The sequence below is a fragment of the Phragmites australis genome, chromosome 21 (genome assembly GCF_958298935.1).
Source record: "Phragmites australis chromosome 21, lpPhrAust1.1, whole genome shotgun sequence".
In the NCBI taxonomy this organism is placed as follows: domain Eukaryota; kingdom Viridiplantae; phylum Streptophyta; class Magnoliopsida; order Poales; family Poaceae; genus Phragmites; species Phragmites australis.
In genome coordinates, this window is record NC_084941.1 from 19,756,645 (window position 1) to 19,777,056 (window position 20,412).

A 20,412-nucleotide genomic window follows, 5' to 3' on the forward strand; every position below is an offset into this window, starting at 1 on the left:
GCCGACAGCACCATTGCTGGTCTACTGTGTTGAAGATTGTATTATGAATGGAGTCCGTCGGGGTCGGTTTGAGCTTCTTAGAGATAGAATTGGATGATTCAAAGTGTAATCTATTAGAAATAGTTTTTTATCCGAATTCAAATTATCTTCTAACATATTTTCCTGTTGCAGATTATATGTCACGGTTGGGGCTCTTCCAACCTATATATTAACGCGAAAGGCGGCCCGATAGGACTGAGATGCTTCCTGCCATCGCTTTCGTTGCTACCTTGTCGAGACTCATTCAAGGAAAACATCAATCTCATTTATGTGTTAAGCTTTAGAATTAATCCCAACATAGACAGAGTCAAATAAAACTCTATAACGAAATTACATAGACTCTAATCCTTAACGATGGCATCATAAGCATAACTAACATAGAAAGCATCTTAGAATGATTCATCCTCAACAAACTCTTAAATTCCTTCTCTAACTGAGTGTTTTATGATAACAAGAGTGAGCACATGTCATACTTAGCAAGTTATGAGGAATAATATGAATATAAAGGATTGGTAACAATATGGCAATATGACTATTTTGCATAAAATAATATTTGAGTAAACCATTTAAAAAGTAGTAATAATTAAGTAAACAACAGTAAATAAACAACCACCTCAACCATCTTGACTTAATCAACCTTCCAATACCTCAACTAAGATTCCTACCATCTTGTGAGCTTTTTTTTGTTAGTCGTAACTGTGAGTACGGCTGATTAACCAGGTTTACATTTTTTAGAGGTCATACACTTTACCCACAAGTCATAATCATATTTTATTTTCAACATCCGTCAGTACCTTACACACTTCCGAGATGTACGTGAAGTTGACCACTACAAAGCCTTTACAACGCCCCTCTTAGTACGTGCATATCCGCTAAGGTTTCTCTACCATGTGAATACACATTATCAACAGAAGCCCCCTCTGACGCCAATGGAACCCTGAAAGTACACCCTTACATTCCACACAACCGGATAGTCTACACAATCCTTAGAGCATGCAAATTAATTGACTAGGCTCGTCCCATTTCAGACTTATGGTTGTATTGTTTACTCAGAAAGATCACTCCACAAACCTGTCATTAGATTTGAGCAAGACTACCACAACCCAACTGTAGAACTTATACCGGTCTCATCAAACCATTGATCAAATCCCTACACCATGTTGCTACAAAAACTATACTATTATATTTTATCATTGTTGCATAGGATCACTATCAAATTTCATAGAGCTATTATCATAATCACCATCCCAAAGCAAAGCTAAACACCATCTACCCATTCTTAACCAAGACGAAACCAAGGCTATAAGGATGATAACGAAAAACAAGGCTAAAACCTAACTCTTAGGATTCATAACAAAATTATTATCATGCATGTTTGTAAAACAAAATATTTTAAAAATTAGAGTAAATATGTTCAATAACACAACTTATCTCCACTGTACTTAGTTAGGTCTTCAAAGTCTTGATCCTGAAGTCCTTCTAGCTCATCTAGAATGTTGGCGTCTACTCACAAACATAAAAAAAAAATGCAACACATAAACATCAAGATCCAAAAAGAACCAAATAGCACATAAAAATCATCATCACACATAAAATCATATTTTTCTCGCAATTTTAGCGATAGAACGGGTCAAACGGAGCTATGGTTAAAGATACGATAGTCAAGAGGAGGGGCTGAGATCGACATATATACGCCCTGAGGGGGTGAGAGTTCATATCCACGTCGGTTATGATTAGGGGAGTTCGGCACCCATACGTATCAATCGAGCTCTATCTCCATCTTTTGAACTCCAATCAGGTATGGTTAGGTTGGTTGATCGGTCTCATGTCTCCTTTGGTCTCTTTCGGCCGAGCTTCTAGATGGAAACCATGTTATTGAATTGGATTAGGGTGGAGCTCCTTCGGTGTTTCGAACATCCAACAGGAGAGGTAGGAAGGAGGAAGACGAGACCCTGGTGGGCTGCATCATCACGCACACATGGGCCAAAAGGGTAAAACTGTGTGCGGACCAGAGAGGAAAAGAGAGAGAGACTGAGAGAGAGAGATAGATAGAGGATCGTCGGTCCGGATCGGGCTGCTGGGTCGGTAGAGAGAAAGGGAGGAGGGTGAGGGTGGGCTGTCAGCTGGGTTTAGGCTCGAGATATTCTTTTCTCTTTTCTAATTCTTTCCCATTTCCTTTCTATTTCATTTAGATTAACATATACATGTATATAACATGCATTGTATATTTATATACACATATATATTAGCAGCACACATATACATAAGCAAGCAATTTCAAGCAACATTATTTATAGATATGTTCATATAAAGAAAATAGCCCTTCTCGTATATGTTTATACCCATACACACATAAATATATATATATATATATATATATATATATATATATATATATATATGTATGTACATGTGCATGTATACTCATACACACACACACACACACACACACTAAGAATTTATTTAATTTTGCAAAAACTTTTATTTCTTTTAGGTTCAGAATTTGGGTTGTTACGAAACCTACCCCCTTAAGTGAATCTTGTCATCAAAATTTGGGTTGATCTCCAAACAAATGAGGAAACTCTGTCTTTAACTCTTCTTCTTGCTCCCATGTTGCTTCATCCTCGGTGTGGTGACTCCACTGTATTTTGCACATACGTATGACCTTTCTCCGAGTCACACGTTCTGATGTCTCCAAAATTTTTACTAGGTCTTATGAATAAGTCAAGTTCTCTTGCGGATCTACTTCTTCCAAGGGCAATTATTCCTCTGGCACTCTTAGACACTTCTTTAGCCGTGATATGTGGAACACATCATGCACATCTGCTAGCTTAGGTGGCAATTCTAACCAATAAGCCACTTATCTATGTCCAACAATCACTTTAAATGGTCCAATATACCAAGGTCCTAGTTTGCCTCTAACCTTGAAATTACGAAGCCCTCTTAAAAGTGAGACCTTTAGATACAGTTAATCACCAATTTCAAAGGTTAACTTCCGATGACGACTATCCGCATAACTCTTCTGTCTAGACTAAGCAATCTTTAATTTCTCTCGTATGGCTTGTACTTGCTCTTCATCTTCTTTAAGTATCTTAGGCCCAAACACTTGGCCTTCTTCAGGTTCATTCCAATGCAAAGGTGTAATAGCCTAAATTCAAAACACAAAAGAAATAAAAACTTTTAAAGAAAAATCCAAAACTTTTGCAAAACTAAATAAACCCTAAGCGCATGTATGTGTATACAAGCATATGCACAAAGTATAGCTATGTATACATGAGGGTAGACATATATATATGGAAGGGGCTATTTTCTTAATTAAGAGTGTGTGTGTGTATATATATATATGCCTATCTATAAATAATTGTCTATTGCTTGATTGATTGCCTATGTGAGCTTATATGTATATATAAGAGTATATGCTATAAATGTATAAATATACACAAGTATATACAATAGAACACATAGAAAAAAGGGAGAAAAGAAATAGAAAGAAAAAGGAAAAGAGAAAGCAATACAGGCCGGAACCCAGCCCAACTCCTTCCCTCTGCTCCCTCTTTTTGGCCTATCGGCCCGTCTCCCTTCCATCTCATCATCTGTTCCCTCTGCCCTGGGCCGCACAGAGCCGACCGGCCTAGCTACTCCTCCTCTCCCCTTTCTCTACATTGAGCCACTGACAGCCATGCCAGTTGAGTCCTCGTCCTCCTCGCACGATCCCCTTCCCCTCTCCACTATTCACTAGCTGAAACTGAGTTGAATTCGACTCAAATCCAAGAGCAATTGTTCAGGATAAGCGTCTAGAAGCTCGGGTATAGATAGAAGAGCAAAAATGCAACCAAAACCAACTCTATCTATAACCGACCAGACTAAAATGAGGGAATTTGAGCTTGTGTTTGCGCTGGAGTTCATCTAAATCCAAACCAACTTGAAACCACCTTAATTCTCCCTCTAGGTATAAAATATGTGACCCCTACGTGTTCCTCAGAGCATCCGCAAGCTTTCCCCTAACTTTCTAAGGCAAAAACACCATTGGAACCATAGCGTCGCCGAGCTCCGAGCACCATTGCCACACCTTGGCATTGCCAGCCCTCCACACCGCTCGGTAACGCCTGCTCATAGCTAAAACATGTGCACCATGAGCACGTACTATTGTTCCACCCCTCACCATCGAGGATCTCACAAGGGAACGCAACTCTGCCCATCTCCGGTGAACTCGCCACCGCGGGGAAGCATATATATTCCTTTAGAACCTTGTGCTTTCCTCTTATCTATGTCCTACCCTTGTCAGATGGTCAACACTAGGAACAACCCTGGAGACAGTGACAACCGTGCAACATCCCCACCTCTGCCACCACCTCTGATGACTATGGAGCAACTCATGGCTATGCAAACCTAGATTTTGCAAAGGATGGCCCAAGCAATGGCCAATATACAACAAGCTTCTTAGACTCAACCTCCACCATAGACATAACACCATAACCAATCCAAGTTGGGAGAGTTCATGAGAACTAAGCCACTGGCGTTCTCTCACACTACCAAACCCCTTGCTACAAATGATTGGCTGAAGACAATTGAGAAGAAGCTATTGATCGCCCAATGCAATGATTGCAAGGTTTTGTATGCTACTCATCAACTTACCGGTCTTGCTACCGACTGGTCAAAGGACCATGAGTCAGTCACTTTGATGGAATTTGAGGGAGCTTTCCGCTGCCACCATGTGCCAACATGCACTATTACTATGATGAAGAAGGAATTCCGTATTTTGAAGTGGGGTTATATGTCAGTGAATGAGTATGTGAATAAGTTTACTCAGCTTTCAAGGTATGCACCAAAGGATGTTGACACTGATGAGAACAAGAAGGAATGTTTCTTGGATGGGTTAGTCTATGGCATGAAAGCTCAATTAAGCACTCATGACTACCTAGACTATCAGCACTTGGTGAAAAAGGAACTAGTGTTGGAGGACAAGTGTCATATGCTTGGTGAAGATCGCAAGAGAAAGCTGGCTTAGCAAGGACATCACTCAGGTAGCAATTCTCATCCTCACTCTGTACCACAGCAAGGGTAGCAACAACAACAGTCATCCACTCAGTTAAAACCTCAAGCAATAACACCATGTCCTGCATATCAGCAACCCCGCTCCTACAGCAACAACACATCAGCCCCAGCTAAGAACCCTAACCCTCATGCTACAACTAGACGCACATGTTTCAATTGTCAAGAGATTAGATATATTGCCAATCAGTGTCCTAAGAGGAGGCAGAATCAGACACCAACAATGTTCAAATTGAATATATTAGCAAAGACTCCAGCTCCAACCCATAACTGCAACTTGTATCAGACACCTACTCCACCTGATAGAAATCAGCAGAACCGTGTGAAGGGACGGGTGACCATGTCACCGCAGAAGAAGCTCAAGGTGCACCCAATGTTGTACGTGGTATGTTCTTTGTCAACTCAGCCCCTGCATTTGTTTGTTTGATTTTGGAGCTTCGCATTCATTTATTACATCCAAGTATGTGGCCAAGTATAGCATGCCAGTAACAACCTTGAAACATAAGATGCTAATTAGCTTACCTGGTGGAGAAATGAGAGATAGTCTCATCTGCCATAAAGTAAACCGTAAATTAAGGGGGTAGATTTCCCAACAACCTCATCGTCCTAGAATCAGATGAGTTATATATGATCCTTGGAATGGATTGGCTGGCAAAGTTCAATGAGGTGATATAGTGTATAAGAAAGGTGATCACCTTGGTTAACGAAGAAGAAGTTAAAGTAGAGTTTGTGGCAGATACACCGTCAGCGGAAGAATGCAAGTTAAATCATACAAAAGGATCGACAGTGGATTAGATTCGTATAGTCTGCGAGTTCCCAGACGTTTTCCCATATGAACTGCCAGGAATGCCACTGGACCGATACATCGAGTTTGTTATTGATCTTGTGCCTAGAACTGTACCTATAGCTAAGAGGCCCTATAGGATGCCTGCTAATGACCTAGTCGAACTAAAGAAGCAAATTCAAGAGCTGTAAGAGAAGGGTTATGTTCGCCCTAGTTCCTCACCTTGTGGAGCACTTGTGCTTTTTGTGCAGAAGAAAGACGGAAGCCAAATGATGTGCATAGACTATAGAGTACTCAATGATGTCACCATTAAGAACAAGTATTCCTTACCCAGGATCAAAAATCCGAATGACCAACTTACTGGAGCTCATTTTTTTTTCAAAGATAGACTTAAGGCTATTACTAGCTATAGATTCGGGAATCAAATATACCTAAGATGGCCTTTGTTACTGATGTGGATTATATGAGTTTACGATCATGTCCTTCAGTTTGACTAATGCCCCAGCTTACTTCATGTACCTCATTAATAAAGTTTTCATGGAGTATCTGGATTAATTTGTGGTAGTGTTTATCGTTGACATACTCGTATACTCTATGTGTGAAGAAAAGCATGAAGATCACCTAAGGAAAGTTTTGGTAAAACTTAGAGAGCATCAATTGTACGCCAAGTTCAGTAAGTGTGAGCTTTGGCTCAAGGAAGTGCCGTTTCTCGGACATATACTATCTGCTGGACGAGTCACAGTGGACCCAAGTAAGGTGAAAGATGTGCTGAATTAGAAATCACCTACCAGTGTCATAGAGGTATAAAGTTTCCTTGGTTTAGCCGGATACTATCGTCACTTCATAGAAGGATTCTTGAAAATAGCCAAGCCGCTCACAGAGTTACTCAAGAAAGAAAAGAATTATGTATGGACTGTTGCTTGTGAGGCACGTTTTAAAGAGCTTAAGAAGAAGCTGACCACAACCCTAATGCTAGTGTTACCTGACATCTAGAAGAACTTGGACATATATTGTGATGCATCTTGATAAGGTCTTGGATGTGTTTTGATGCAAGAAGGACAAATCGTAGCTTATGCATCAAGACAGTTGAGAACTCATGAGAAGAACTACCCAACTCATCACCTAGAGTTAGCAGCCATAGTACGTGCTTTGAAGATTTGGAGACATTACCTCATCGGTAAAATATGTGAGTGTACGGAGTATAAGAGCTTAAAGTATATATTCACGCAAACGGATCTCAACTTGAGACAATATAGATGGTTAGAGCTAATCAAGGACTACGATGCCGAAATTCATTATCATCCTAGAAAAGCAAACATAGTTGCAGATGCATTAAGTCGGAAAGCATATTGCAACATGACCATGTTACAAGAAGCTCAACCAACCCGGGAGCTTCAAGTTCTTATTTGTCATAATTGATACCTTCACTAAGTGGATTGAAGCTGAGCCAGTTGACAAAGTTACTTCAGCAGCTACAAGGAAGTTCATCATGAAAAGCATCATGACGAGGTTCAATGTCCCAAGTAGGATTTTCACCGACAACGGCACTCATTTCTCCTGCGCGACGTTCATCGGTTACTATGAAGGACTAGGCACTATGATATGCTTTGCATCCGTGGCTCATCCACAAAGCAATAGACAAGTCGAGCAGGCAAACCGTCTAGTACTCCAAGGAGTCAAGCCTGGGCTTCTAAGTTGCTTAATATCCTTTGGGCACTCCGAACGACATCCAACAGGGCGACGCATGAAACACCTTTCTTCCTAAAGACCAAATCCTTTGTGTCAAACTATACGTTGATAAGGATGAAATCTCAAGAAGACAGGATGAACTTAATGTTCTCGAAGAAAAAAGGACGTAGGCACTGATACGATTCAACGTGGTACCAACAACCTCTCTGGAGCTACCATGACCAGAACAACCGCAAAAGATCTTTTGAATCCAGCAATCTGGTTCCACAACTCATATAGAGCCAGAAAAATAGCAACAAGCTATCTCTGAAGTGGGAGGATCCTTATAGGGTGGTTGAGTCTAATCGACCAGGGTCGTATAGGTTAGCTATGGAAGATGGTCAAGTCCTTCAAAACTATTGGAATATCAACCAGCTTCTTAAGTTCTATGTGTAAGTACTTAGGGTTTTTTTGTAATATTAGTTGTCATATTACTAAATAGATCAATATATATTTTCTGGACTGCCTATCCGAGAACCTTTCCCCGATAACCAGTCGAGGGCTTCATATATACTTGAACAACAAAAACTTGATGTACATGCCACAAAAATGTTTCATGACGAGAAGGGAAAATCACCTTTACGGACCACGAAGAAGCTTATCAATTCCACGAGTGCCTAAAAACTAAGACACTTTTCATTCGAAATTTAACCTAAGGTAATCGTGATGAACATCCCGACAAGTGGTTCCAAAACTCCTTAAAACTACTCTAAAGACACAATTCAAATGCCGAACACATGTTTAAACATTCCATGCATTCATGAAGATTAACAATCATACACAGGCATTGCAGTAGAAATATGATTTTTTTTCATTTAACAAGATTTCGAGCTATTTTATAGATAATCTAAAAGAAAGAAGGTTTGCAAGAAGACACATGATCCACTAGACACCGGGCTATGGAGAAAGAAAGAAAGCAAGCCAGGGAACTCTCTCCCTCTTCATTCTCTTCACCGACCACTGCCGTCACCGTCGGCATCATGAAGAATGAGGAGGGTGTGGAGGCCTTGGCTCTTCACCGTCATCATCGGCGTCACTGCCCTAGCTACTCCCTTCGGCTGTCCTTGCTGGTGTCACTTGAAGATGAAGGTGAAGAAGAATTCGAGGCCTTGCTGTCTTTAACGAAGGTGCTGTCGGCCGCTTCCTCTTCCTCCACCTCAGCTGCCACCTCTTCTTCCCTTATCTTTGCCTCCATGATGTCCCAATCCACTTCATGTTGGACTAAGGATGACTTTAAGGGAGCCGGGTGGTCATCGCCTTCTCTTTAACCTCCTCATCGAAAGAGATGCCAATGTCCTCTACCATAGAACCAAATTCTGTGGGGGATGGCAGTGGCATTAGAGGAGAATGATGTAGGGAAGATGGAGAGTACTCTGATGAGGGTAAAGGCTCCATGATTGAGCGTTGGTTAAGTGCAGCAAGGCATAGTCGCGTGAGGGCTTTTAAAGGCTTTTGGGACAGGGAGACGGCGTCTCTTCATCTTCAGGTGTTAAATGCCAGGTGCGACTACATAATGGCTCACGGGCAATGAAGCACCAGTTAACCATCAATGTCATGTCTTTTCGATGGGCTCACATAGACCAAGAAGCGGCCTCTCGGTGCGTTCAATTATCTACTTGGTTTTTCTAAGCATGTAGGGTAGTTGAGAAGATAGGACATCACTTTGTCGTACTCTTGCAATTCTTTTTGTCAGGTAGAGAATCTCTTCACCACCATGTAAAATTTCCGTTGCAGCGATCCAACTTTCAAACCATTCACTAGGACATGATGATACTTTCTGGGCAAACTAGAAACCCTACTCGGATGGAATACCTTCTCGAGGACCCAATAGAGAACTTGGAGGCATTCAGAATCTCGAATAGATGATATGAGGACCCTGAGAACCCGGTTGGATGTGTCATCCTAATCGGGAACCAGAGTTCTACTCGATGATGTGGTCAGACAAAATGCTTATCTTTGCTGACCAGGTCAAAGCCTCATTTCTCATACTAGTGAAGGGCTTGATGATGAGTAGTTTGTAACTACTATATTTGGATACCCTAAGGTTTTTTGTCATTCTTGGGGTATATCTTTATCTCTAGGAAGGGGATTCTTGGATGACTGTAAACTACCCGTAGAAACTCAGGATATTTCGTAAACAGTGAAGTTTATCTCTAAGAATAAGAAGGAAGACTCTAGAGGACGTACGACGCCCCCCTATATATACAGAGCCTGGGGACCCTGCGAAGGACAAGTCAATACAATTATCTAGGAGCCATCACAAGCAATTGAAGCCTACGGATGCTCTAAACCCTCTAATCCTTTCGCAGATTGGATCTGTATTAGCATATCACACCAACTACACGCAAGGAAGCCGTCCGACTAGGTTATATTCATCTAGGCTAGCCACACCCCTCCCCTTGTAATAGTCTCAAAGATAAATACAAGACAAATATAATGTATGGGTATTATCCTAAGAAAGGCCTGGACCTGTATAAAAGCTCCACTGTGTATTCTTTGATTCATCTACTCGAAGTATCCTCTTTCTATTCTACAAGTTTGTAAGATTGGTGGTTCACCAATCGTCGATAAAAGTAATTTATAGACGTAGAAAACTGGACTATTAGTTAGAACTGCCACCTAAGCTAGAAGATGTGCATGATGTATTTCATATATCATAGTTGAAGAAGTTCTTAACAGTGTTAGAGAAACAGTTGCCCTTAGAAGAAGTGGGCCCTGAAGAGAATAAGACTTATTGAGAGTATCTAGTCAAAATTGTTTGTTGCTTGATTGATTGACTATGTGAGCTTATATATATAAGAGTATATGTTGTATATATATAAATATATACAAGTGTATACAATAGAACACTTAGAAAAAGCAAGAAAAGAAATACAAAAGAAAAAGGGAAAGAGAAAGCAATACATGTCAGAACCCAACCCAACTCCTTCCCTCTCCTCCCTCTTTTCGGCTCAACTGCCTACCAGCCCGCCTCCCTTCCCTCTCCACTCTTCGCTCCCCCTTGGGCCGCACAGAGCTGACCAGCCTAGCTACTCCTCCTCTCCCCTCTCCCAGTGCTGATTCTATGACAGTTGGGCCCACAGAGTGATCCTCCTCCTCCTGCGATCCCCTCCCTCTCCACTGTTCAACGGCCGAAACCGAGTCAAATTCTACTCAAATATGAGAGCAATAACGCGCAATAAGAGTCTAGAAGCTCCGGTATAGATAAAGGAGCAAACACGCAACCAAAACCAACTCTATCTCTAACCGACCGGACTTAAACGAAGGAATTTGAGCCCGTGTTTGCGTCGAACTCTATCTGAACCTTAACTAACTCCAATCCACCCCAATTCTCCCTATGGGTTTAAAAACGTGACCCCTACGTGTTCCTCAGAGCATCCACAAGCTTTTCCCTAACTTCCCGAGGCAAGAACACCATTGGAACCCTAGCGTCGCCGAGCTCTGAGCACCATAGCCGCACCTCGCCATCACCAGCCCTCCACACCACTCGCCAACACCAACTCATGGATAAAACGGGTTCAACATGAGCACGTGGTGATGTTCGGACACTCATCGTCGAGGATCTTGTAAGGGAACGCGATTCTGGCTGTCTCTGGTGAACACGCCGCTGCGAGGAAGCCAGCGCCGCCGCCTGTCTCACCGGGATCGAGCAAGGTGAGACGCTAGCCATCCGATCTTGCTTTGATGGTCATGATTAGAATAGAAATACCGATTCGGTGATGTTGGATCTTGATCGTAGGATCACGATCAGACGGGTGAGATTTAATGAAGCATAATGCCATTAGTTGACCGTGACTCCACTGTTAGACCACGTTGGCATGCCAAGTTGGCACGCCACATCGGCAAAAGCTGCTAAGTTAGCAAGCCTAGTCAACATTTTCTTTTCTTTTAATTTGTTTTATGATCTGCTCACATCATAATTCATATATATTGCTCAATAATTAGTTTTCAATAAAACATAATTCTAAAAAATAGGATTAATTTGGAAAATAATTATATTAATAATTAATAATGTTTTAATAGTTTTATTTATTTATGTATAATGTTTTTATATTGTTTTATAATTCAAAAATGCTAGAAAAATCTAAAAAATCCTATAAAATCATATATGACTCTGGAATTTTTTAGAAATAGCAACATAAGTTCATCTGTAGATAATCTATTTGGTTCTTTTTTAGTCTTTAAGAATTTTAACTTATTAGTCGTAACTCCGTTCTGACCCATTAGTTCATTGGATTGTCCGAAAAAAGTGTGATTTTGTGTGTGGTGATGTTTGTTATGTGATATTTTGTTATTTTTAGATCTTGGTGTTTATGTGTTGTCTTTTTGCTTATGTTTGCGACTAGATGCCAATATTCTGGAGGAGCTAGAAGCAGTTCAGGATCAAGACTTGGAAGATCCAACTGAGTACAGTGAAGCCAAGTTGTGTTCTTAACATATTTCTTAGTTTTTAAAATATTTAGTTTTACAAACATGCATGCTAATAATTTATCGGAAATCCCAAGAGTTAGAGTTTACCCTAGTTTTCCCTTATCATCCTTGTAGCCATGGTACAGTTTTGGTCAGGGAAGGGTAGATGATGCTTAGTTTTTCTTTGGGATGGTGATCATGATAATTGCTCTATGAAACATGATAATGGGCTGATGCAACAACGATAAAAGATGTTGGTATAATGTTTGTAGCAACATCGTATAGGGATTTGAGCAATGGTTTCATGAGACTGGTACAAGATGCATAGTTGGGTTATGGTACTCTTGCTCAAATCTAAGGACTAGTTCATGGAGTGATCTTTTCGTGTAAATAGCAAACCACAAGTCTAAAATGGGAGGGATCTAGCCAATTAATTTACATACTCTCAGTATTATGTAGACCATCCGGTTGTGTGAAATGGAAGGGTGTCCTTCCAGGGTGTTCCATTGGCGCTAGAGATAGCTTCCGTTGATGAGGTGTATTCATGTGGAGTGAAAACCTTAGTAGGTATGCACGTGCTGAGAGGGGCATTGTAAAGGCTTTGTAGTGGTCAACTCAGTGCACACCATGGAAGTGTGTATGGTACTGACAGGTACTGGCAACAAAGGATGATTATGACTTGTGGGTAAAGTGTACGACCTCTGCAGAATATAAAACTAGTTATTCAGTCGTCCTCATGATTATGAGTGCAAGAAAAATCTCACATGATTAGAACTTGATGGTTTGATTGGTTTTGTCAATCATGGTTGTGGAAACTATGATTGAGGTGTTGTCCAGCCTTAGTGGTGGGTACCTTGGTTAAGGTGTTGGAAGGTTGGTTAAGTTACTATGGTTGGAACCTTGAGATGGTTATTTATTTATTGTTATTCACTTAAGTATTACTACTATCGATGATTGGTGAACCACTGATCTTACGAATTTGTAGAGTAGTAGGAGATACTTCGAATAGATGAATCACAAAACACACAAAAGGTTTTTATACAGGTTCAGACATCCCTTAGAATAATAGCACTACGTCCTGTTTATCTTGTATTATTCTTTGAGACTGTTATAAGGGGGGATGTGGCTAGTCTAGGATCTAAACCTGGTCGAATGGTTCCTTGCATGTAGTCAGGAGGAGGTGCTAATACAGATCTAAACTTAGAAAGCTTGGTGGGCAGAGATTCTGTAAGCTTGAATGGCGTATGATGGATTGTAAGCACTTCTAATGACATGTCCTCTGCAGCGTCCCTGGCTCCATATATATAGGGGAGTCATCGTAGAGCCTCTGGGGGTCCTTCCTTATTATTCTTGGAGATAAACTTCTCTGTTTACGAGATATCCTGAGTATATGCACACAGTTTCCATACATCTAGGGTTACCTTCTCAGGGATAGAGATATACCACGAGAATGATGGCAAACCCTAAGGTATCTAGATATGGTAGTTCTATACTACTCATCGTCAGGTCCCCCATCAGTATGTGAAATAAGGCTTCGATAGATCAAAGACTTGATCAGCAAAGATAAGTATTATTTTCGACCACATCATCGAGTTGGACTCAGGTTCCCGATTGGGATGGCGCATCTAACCAGATTCTTGGGATCTTTGAGTTGTCTATTTGGGATTTCAAACACCTTCGAATTCTCAAGCGATCTCTCGAGAAGGTATTCCCTCCGAATAGGAATTTCTATTTTCTCAAAAAATATCATCCTATGTTTGTGAAAGGACGGGGAAGAAAAGACTTATCGCTAGCTGAGTTTGAAATTTGAACCATTGTAGTGGAGATTTCGGGTAGTGGTGAGAATCTTTTACCTGACAGGTGATCATGATGACATTAGGAAAACGTATGTGCTGGGGGCGTAGTGTGCCGAGTTCCCTGGGCTACTGCTCAAACTGCTCCCGCATGCGTCAGATATTAAATGCGACATGACATTAAAGTAGGAGATCGTTGCCTTGAGTTGAGCTCAGAACCATCTCAACGTTAGTCAAAGAGTCGTCAAGAGAGTCGTCGCTCCAAATAAAGCGAGACGGGGAGCCCACACAGCATTTACCCCTTCCATCATCATTATCCTCGAGTCATTTCCTTATGTGCCTCTTGCTTTCAACCACCCTGCTCCAACTGCTTCCTCTCAATGTCATGGGCCACAAGAAGATCAAGAGAGTTGATAGTTCTACTGTTGACACTATGGTAACCGCGATCCTGCCCTGGCCGGAATCCGAGATCTCGGAGGAGGATCTAGCCAACACGAATCGTGAGTAAGGTCATCCCCTCACGTGCCTTAATTGCTTGTGCATCGGCGATGGGTGAGGTGATCCCCAGTCCAGACACCACATGGACTGTCATCTTCCTTGATTTCTTCCGTTGTGGTTTCCGTTTCCCCCCTTCCAGCTTCTTTCTTCAAGTGCTTAGTTTTTATGTCCTTGAACTCATCCACCTCAACCCCAACTCCATCATCATGCTTAGCATCTTCGCACACCTATGCGAGGCCTTCTTGGGCATGCACCCGACCGTCAACCTCTTTAGATACTTTTACCTCGTGAAAGAGCTTCAGGGCAAAGTCATCGGCGGTGCCGGATTTTGCATTCGGGAAAGGAAGTCAGTGGAGTAGATCAAATTTTCCGCCATGAGTTCCTGGTTGGGGTGGCACAAAAATGGTTTTACTGCCAGCCGAGCCTGCTCGAACTCCCTTATAAGGGTCTTGCACTGTTGTCGAGGCTTGCATGAATGAAAGAACCGAAGGAGACTACCTTCCGCCAGATTCTTGTTGCCGAGATCCAGTATCTGAAGGAGTGGGGATTGATGGCGTATGATGTCACCAAGGACTTCATCAAGTGCCTCATGAGCCCTTTGAGGTCGAGGATTTGTGACGCTTGGTAGTTTACAACCACAGAGGGCTTGACCCGAGAAGGTGAGACTGGTACTGACTAATCCTGAGTAGCTGTTAGGGAAGCTGTGGGTGGTTGGGAATGTACGAGTGGTTTTTTTGGCCCTACTGCTCAAACACCATTTATTCCATTTTTTTATAGTATCACTGTTGATTTACAAACTACAATTGGCAATGATAATATCGCTACCCTATATAACTATCAATCTCCACCTTTCTTCAACATTTAGTTGTTCCCAAGCCACCACACCGACACCTCGCCTCCCGCCTCGCACCGCGCCCTCCTCGGCAGCCTCCTTCATTGCGCGACCTCCTCTACATCTTGGAGCCGACATTGCTTGCTCATCTAACCTGACGTCAGCCTCCTCCACACCAACACCTCAGCCCCGCATCTCCTCCACATCTTGTAACTCCATGGCCTCTTCCACCCCGACACCTCGACTCACACTCCACATCGTTGTCAGCCCCCACAATGCCGACATCGTTGTGCCCTCCTTGGCGTCCTCAACCCCGATGCCACCACCCCAGTCTTGACCTCCTCCAGGATGAGTCATCGCAACCTCCTCCACCCCGACACCAACTTCCTCATCCACAATGAGTTATGAATGGATGGATTGTTGCTAGATAATTTTAGTTAAATTTTAGAGGATTTTAGTTGCATTCTAACTAATTTAAACTAATTTTAGATGATTTTTGGTCAATTATACATTAATTTAGGTTTATTTTAGTATTTTGGTGGATTAGTTTTCTTTTATACAAATTCAGTTGACGAAATAGGCCAATGATGTGAGGCCACATATTGGAAACTGACGATGTTAGATAGCTAGATGCAGTTTGCCAAATGATGATACCTTGTCGAGTTAAGTTTGAATGTTATGGTGTGTAGTATTAGGGTTTAGGTCGAGCAAATTATCCAAACCCTGCTACTCATAGCAACACATTCAAATTTTAGGATATATAACTGAGGCACAAATGAATAATTTTTTTTGTCATTCCTTGGTGTAATAGCTTGCCCTCATTTTTTTCTATTGACTAAAGTGCACAATAGCTCATATGGTCTTGTGATAATTATGCACTTATGTGGTAGAGGATCAGTAGCTTGATTAGCATTATTCCACATCTTCTTATTCAATCTCTCTTATTTTCTATAACATGTGGAACAAGGTGTGTAATTGTGATAATTCATGCATGCTGATTTTATAACTAGTGCCCCGGAGCTGAGAACTGTTTTACGCAAGCCAATGAGGACAACAGTTGCCAATGATGATAGTTACCAATGAGATATTGCATCTAATGTTGCTTTTATCTAATATAGGGTTTGACTAATAATGTTTTGTAGTCGATCTGCCAACCAATATTGAGAGATCATATCAGGGTAGATTTCACCTCGGCAAGGGGAGAAAAAGGTGCATTATATTTGGTGCCATACTTTCTTCTCCCTCTGCCTTGGTGAAATTTATTCTACTAGGATTAATCACCAAACTTTGAGAGATCATAGTAGGGTAGATTTCACTAGAGCGGGGATTGGAAGGTGCATTAGGTTTTCAAGGTGCTCATCCTAAGACTATTAGAGCCACCTTCCTCCCCCTTTGCCTCCGTGAAATTTTCTCTGCCATATATAGGATTAGCCTCCAAAATTTTTTTAGTCCTAACTGATTTCACCTACCCGCATGCATCTGCGATAATGGAGATATAGTCCTCCTAAATGATGCTAAGGTATGTAACCTTACATATTAATGCATGATTTTCTATATAAATAAATGATAAAATCTTATGTCAATGATGAACTAAATGTCAACCATATGTGATATATAAATAATGAATTGTATGTGAACCATGTTCTTTTTTGGGGGGAGTGTGGAATTATTACTGCTAGTTTTAGCTACGAACCGACAGTGATATCAGTACTATCATTGTCAGTTAATGTCACAAATGACGATTCGTGGTTTAAACTGGTAGTGATAATGGAGATATCACTGCTGGTTCATGAGTCAAAATGGCAATGATACTAGGCTATCATTGTTACGGATGAAAACGAACGGGAACGGTAGGAAAAATCCCCTAACTGTTTTTATTTTCACATTTTGTCTCAAAAACGGGTACAAAATTGGGAATGCGAGGATATCGAAAACGAACCAATCAGAATGGAAACACGCTGGTACCAGTCGGAAACCAATAATTCAAACCGGAAACACCGACCCGTAGAACTATGACTTCAAGCATCAATGCAACACATAATTAATTCATACCAGACACAAATAGACCATGTAATGACATAAAGTCTCAACTAAAAAACAACCATTATGCCATAACTCGAGTACTCAACACAACATACAGTTACACAAAAACTAGAGTTGGAGGCGGTGCTGACGTAGGAGCTTGGACGACATCAGCAGGTCGGCAACCGACTGAGACTAGGGGTCATTGGGGTCTGAGTGAAGTTTTAGATAGGGGTGATATTTGGGCTAGTCGGTTAGGCTTAGCCCGTAAGTTATATTGTGATTTGTGAAGTTTGATTTCAATTGGAAAAACGAGAAAGTCCTAATTAAAAATAAGATATAACAATACGGTCGGGAAAACAATAAAACCGTTTCATCCCATTTCTGCATAAGTCCCAAAGCGATCGGAAAAATATAGAAAATGGATCGGAACAGGACGGGATTTATCCCATCCGTTTTCATCCTTGATCATTATCAGTTGTGGAGCCAACAGTATTCTTTGTCACACAACCGCCAAGAAAATTGTCTTTCAGACCTGACAATACCCTAGTTTTCGTAATAGTTGTCATGCAGGAAATTTCATGGGCAAAAAGTCCACTTTTTTTGTAACTCATTTTCCCTGATATTCTACTCGTAAGGATATTTGCTTGACGGTCGGCCAACAAGAAAATTTTTCTTGGTGGTTTAGCTATTTTTTTAGCGGTTTTGAACCCTCACAAAAATTTGGTTTCCTGGTTATTTATATATACCAATTTATTCTTTATTTTTTGTAATAAGAAAATAAACTAAACTGCTCACATCTCGATGCAACATGGGTAGCATACGTTGCTTGTACATTAAAACCACTTCCATATCTAGCATGGATACCTTCTTATTATATGCTCTCTCTGATCATAAATACTTGATGTTTTTAATTATATTTGATCAAATTTTTTAAACTTTGACTACCAATAACTTTTAAAATATTTGGTTTAGAAATATGAAAAATCATATATGTAGATTTAACTCAAAAAATACTTTCATTATACATAAATTTATCAAATTTTATAAATATATTTTAGTAAAAAATAGTGATAAAAATATATCTTGGAGACCATGTCATGTCCAAATTGTTAAGTATTTTTTACCGGAAGGACTAGTCATTTGATGAAAAGATCCATTACTACGGAACGGGTCATCGCAAACGGCTCTAAAGCTTCATTCCAAACAGTTTCCTTCCGTTTGCCCAAATATGTTTTTGATGACCCACTAATGACAGAAGACATAGGAACCATCTGCGATGAGTAGCAAAAACCGTCTGCATTATGTGGGCAACATCGCACGTAGGCAGACGCGAAGCAGCATGCAGCCGCGCAGGCAGAGGTACCCTCCTCCCTCCTCCGTTGTTGAACCTCCGCATCAACCCGGTGAGTGCGATGATGCTTTTGTATTTCGTTTAATTTCTTCTTCTCCCTATTTTGATCTGACACAGCACGCTTACCCTTATGATTGGTGGGTGGCTGAGGGTGGCATCTTGATCAACTGCATGAAGGTAATCTTCTTGCAAATTAGGAGTTTGGACGCGGTTCGCGACGCTGCGTGCTTTGATTTGTAGCTGGAGTGGGGAATCCAGCTAGGGAATGTGGGAAACCCAGGAAATTTCTTGATGTCCCTTTTCTGAGAGAGAGAAAAGAGTTGGGATTGTTTGGACAGAAAATAATCCACCTGTTATGGTACTGTCATATGGCCTTGATGTGTTTTATATTTTTTTCCACTATATTTACATATGACATTACTTTGAACTAGCCGATTTTACGTACGAAACTAATGTTAGCCTTGTTAGCCCCAGTCCCCCTTACAATTTTGTTCTACCTACGCCCCTAGGCCTGCGATAGCCCAGCATGTTCAAGCACCCACTTGGCATGGTCACCAGTCACCACACGCAGAGTGAGGGGCACTGAGCTAGGAGAACCACAACAAGCACCGCTCTGCAGCGGTGTGTCCAACTATGACTCGGCTTGGGGAAGCTTTATCTAGGCTCGGCTTGGTCGGTGAGCCATTGACTCCGGCCAACGACGGGGAAGTGGCACGGTGACCATGGCGGCTATGGTGGCAGCTTGGGAGAGGGGCGGAGAGGCTAAACAAAGGGGCTAGGAGGGTCAAGAGGAGCTTGGTGAATCTTTCTATGGGTTCTAATTGGGCAAGCGGTGGCTCTGGGCAGTGGATCGATGGTGGCGGCCGTCGGAGAGGAAACTCAGTGAGAGTAAAAGAGAGAGAAAGGGAGAGGAAGGGCGGAGCTTACCTCAACGAGGTCAGCAAGCGGTGGTGAGGTGCAGATGAGTGAGTGGCTGGCTTTTATAGGCAACCGGGGGGGGGGGGGGTGGCAGCGCTGGCGGTGGGGTCTAGTGGTAGTGCTCGCACGTGCGGTATGGCGCGATGCTTTGTAAAAGTGCGATAGTGACAGCGGTGTAGCACGACGAACTTTGTGCGGCCCGGGAAGGACAGGATCGACAGTTGAAGCAGTAGTGAAGCATTTACTGCAAACATGCTCGGCCGATGGTGCTCTCTTGCATGGTCGTCGTGAGCGGTGGTGGTGGCAGAGGAGAGCGACGGTGTGAACTGGAGACTCTGGCTTAGGTACGGGGCGACGGAGTTAAGTGGGTGGTTGGCAAGTGACGTGTGGCGGTGTTGCGGCTAGGTGGGAGGCCCAGCGACCAGTGAGCTCGAGTGCGAGTGCGTGCGTGAGTGGCAGGCACGTGAGGAAGAAGAAGACGATGGCCTTCTGGGCTGGGCTAAAGTGCGGAAGAGAAAAGAGAGAGGCAGGCTGAGCTGGCCGGAGGAAAAGGAAAGAAGGCTGGGACAAGAGGAATTTAGCCCAAGAGGAGAAGAAAATAAAAGGTTTTGAGATTTTGGTTTGAATTGATTTGAAAGAATACTTGAAATAATATCTTCTGAGCAAATTTTGAAATTCGATTTTTGGCTAAAAACTGAGATGTTACACATAGGAAGACCTACTCTTGCCAAATTCATGACAGCCACGCATTATGCTTATCTGTGAGTGAAGATCCTAGGACCCCAGGGAGTCATCACTGTCCGGGGTTGTCCCAAGGTGGGTCACCATTGTGACAAGCGGAGTCTCAACATGACAGTTCTACACCAACCAATCAAGGTATCTAAGAGGTCAAGGATCAAGGTGAACAAATGCTTCAATCATAACCACGACCACAATGACTCGAGACGCAAGCCCAGAAACTAGGGGGCTGGGTTCCACAACT